Here is a 3,417-nt window from a genome sequence, read left to right as displayed (position 1 = left end):
CCCCCCCGCCCCAGCCCCGTCTTCCTCACAAGCCACCACCAAAGCATCAGACAGGAAGGGCCGGCGCACAGGGCGACAGGTGGACCGCATACGCGAGCGCTAGGGCTGGACCCCGTTTTTTTTTTTTTTTTCCCAAAGATTTTATTTATTTATGTGACAGAGATAGAGACAGCCAGCGAGAGAGGGAACACAAGCAGGGGAGTGGGAGAGGAAGAAGCAGGCTCACAGCGGAGGAGCCTGATGTGGGGCTCAATCCCACAACGCTGGGATCACGCCCTGAGCCGAAGGCAGACGCTTAACCGCTGTGCCACCCAGGCGCCCTTTTTTTTTTTTAATATTTTATTTGTCAGAGAGAGGGTGAGAGAGAGAGCTCACAAGCAGGGGGAGGGGCAGAGGCAGAGGGAGAAGCAGACTCCCCACTGAGCACAGAGCTGGACATGGGGCCCCATGACCTGAGCCAAAGGCAGGCGCTTACCCGCCGTGCCACCCAGGCGCCCCTGGACCCAGCTTTGACAACCAGCCCGCAATGATGCCAACTGCAGGATAGGTGGGGAACCTGAGTGTGCGTGGACATTAAAAGACACTGAGGGAACTGGTCAGGGCTGCAGGGCGGGAGAAAAGAATAGTGACCACAGAGAAGGAACATGTCACCTGGACCGATGCCTATTTCCTAGAGGAACCCAGCACTAGTTCAAAATGCCCAAAATAGTTTTTTGTGGGTTTTTTTTTTTTTAAAGATTTTATTTATTTATTTGAGAGAGAGAGAAAAAGAGAGAAGGGAAGAGAGCAGTGAGGAGGAACAGAGGCAGAGAGAGATGCAGACTCTCCACTGAGCAGGGAGCCCGACGCAGGGCTCCATCCCTGAGCTGAAGGCAGATGCTTCACCAACTGAGCCACCCAGGCGGCCCCGCCCTAAACTGTTTTGAAACAAATACAGCAAAATGAAAAATCATTAAAGCTAGATTTTTAGCATATAAATGTTACTGAAGTCCTCTCTCTTGTTTTCCCAGCGTTAGAAAAATTTTATATCAAAAAACTCAAGGGGCGCCTGGGTGGCTCAGTTGTTAAGCGTCTGCCTTCAGCTCAGGGCGTGATCCTGGCGTTCCGCGATCAAGTCCCACATCAGGCTCCTCCGCTGGGAGCCTGCTTCTTCCTCTCCCACTCCCCCTGCTGTGTTCCCTCTCTCGCTGGCTGTCTGTCACATCAATCAATCTTAAAAAAAAAAGAAAAAAAACTCAAAAGCAGAGCAGGCACAGGAGAGCCACGTCTCAGGAGCCTGGGGACGTGAGGGGCTGTCACAAGGCCACGATGCAGGCAGACCAAATGGTAGGAGGCAGAAAGACGACAGCGAAGGCTTGGGGACACCCCTGAGCAGTGCAGGAAGCATGTCAGGCACAGAAGCCATTATGAGCGGTCAGGAAGACCCTGCCTGGCCCTGGAAGTGCTCCTTTAAGCTCCTGGTCCTGCACCTGCTCCCACAAACCTTTGTGGCCTCACACATGAGGAAACACCATTCACAATGAAATTAGATGCAAGACACAAGCCTGGACTAGATCCAGAACTGAGGGGACGAAAATTTTACAAAGGCCGTTACTGGACCGAATGAAATGTGGGAACAGGGTGGTACTTAAGGAGAAGTAGCAGACGGACGCTGCAGTCGGGGCGGCACCGTGGACAGGTGAAGGGCTTTCCCTGCCCCTAGAAATGTACACGGGCTGACAGGGACTCGACGCTTCCACTTACGCCCAACAGCTCAGGACAAAATTACGTGTGTCTGAGCGGAGAAACGATAAAGCAAACCCCACAAAGTGCTAATAAGTGGGGAACATGGGTAAAGAGTACACACGAGCTCCTTCTACGCCCCCATACTTCCATCAGGTTTGAAATTACTGCAAAATCTGAGTTGCACAATTACGCAGAGGCCGGCACAAAGTGAGAACGGACTCCACCTGACTTTCCTCACTGCTTACCTTTCACAAGGCGAGAAGTCAATGAGATGAACCCCCTGGTGGCTGAATCTCTGGATTTGTTTGAATTTCTCTCCACCCCAGAGAGCAATGCCTCGCTGATGGAACGTGGCCAGGTAGGTGCCCTTGGGAGACCAACGCACGTATGTCTCCGTCCACCTCTGCAGAAAAGTAGCCGGTGTTAATATGACCACAGAACGCCAGCACAAAGACTCCTCCTTCCGTAAGGAGCTGACTCCTCAGACTCTTAACTAGAAATCACAAAAAGCCTCCTCATATCTCATGGCTTATTTCAAAACCAGAAGAGCAAAGGATGTTGTTCTCAGGGATGCAGTCTGGAAGAACATGACACTAAACCATGCTCGGGTACCCGGTTTCCTGCTGCAGAAAGAGTTAAATCCCCACGGGCAGCGAATACCCACCGCTCTCTCTTCGATAGAGACGGGATCCTTCACATCGTTCCAGAATATGGAAGTACGGTCTCCACTCTCAAAAATGACACTGTACTGATCTCTGCATTCTGCTTCTTCAAGCCAGTAACGTAAATTTCCCTGGAAAAAGAACCAAGGGCAAGGGATAGAGTATGTCTCATCAACTTTCATCCAAGAAGCCGTATTCCTGCCTCGTGCTCCCAGAGGTCTATCGACACAGGCCGGCAACGGCAACTCCTGAGGGGCTTGCCCCACGAGTCAAGGGGCTGGCCAGCCTTCCCATCCACGTACCAAGTCTTTGAAAGGTTGTTTCTCTGGAATATCCCACTCATCACTGATAGTCATATACCTGGAGGAAAACAAAGAACTGATTAGAAACACGCAGCACAACGACAAGGGGGGACAGTGACACTGGGGGCTCTAGGTCACAGGCAGTGTGGTGCCACCCCTTGTCCCCCTCGGGGGTGGGGGTGGGGACAGGGGAGAGAATAGTGGGTGAGGGCTGCCCCTGGCCAGGAGTGCCAGGGTCTGGGACGGGAACAGTCCCGTGGCGGCGTGCCTGAAGAACAGAGCCACCTGAAAGACCAGCAGCACGGCCCCAGAAGCGCGGAGCCTCTCATGCCCGGTGAAGGCCCAGGCTCTCGCCCAGACGGAACTTACTTGTCAAAGTCCGTGAAGAGGTTGACCCTGAAGGTGTGCTGCTTGTCCAGCTTGTAGCCATCAGCATTCTTCACGGCGTCCAAGGCATGGGCAGGAGATGCGTATTCCAGGAACGTGTACCTGAAATGAGACACACACAAGCGCAGACTGTGAGACCAGGCGGGGTGCGCTCAACGCATCAAGACCCATCCACGGGACTTGTAAGCACCGTCGAGGTCTGGGACCCATCTACTGCCACATCCCCGAGAGTCAAGTCACCGGCAGAGTGGTTCCCTAAACACACATGAGATCCTAACAGAAGATCCAAAATCCCTAATGCCATGATCACAAATCAGACAACAGTTAACTAACCAAAACGT

General features: G+C 52.8%; 1 long non-coding RNA gene across 1 annotated transcript; it reads right to left on the bottom strand.

The window, feature by feature from the left end:
* Window positions 1-1,642: 1,642 nt before the first annotated feature.
* On the bottom strand, window positions 1,643-3,226 carry LOC117800965. The gene is made up of 4 exons (XR_004623233.1): window positions 3,059-3,226; window positions 2,690-2,747; window positions 2,390-2,518; window positions 1,643-2,128 (listed from the first exon to the last, which is right to left on the bottom strand). It is a non-coding gene; the product is annotated as an uncharacterized LOC117800965 (long non-coding RNA).
* Between the last annotated feature and the right edge of the window lie 191 nt (window positions 3,227-3,417).

This window comes from Ailuropoda melanoleuca, unplaced genomic scaffold (genome assembly GCF_002007445.2).
Source record: "Ailuropoda melanoleuca isolate Jingjing unplaced genomic scaffold, ASM200744v2 unplaced-scaffold978, whole genome shotgun sequence".
Classification (NCBI taxonomy): domain Eukaryota; kingdom Metazoa; phylum Chordata; class Mammalia; order Carnivora; family Ursidae; genus Ailuropoda; species Ailuropoda melanoleuca.
Note: the sequence above shows the minus strand (reverse complement) of the source record. Positions and strands in the feature narration are given on the sequence as shown.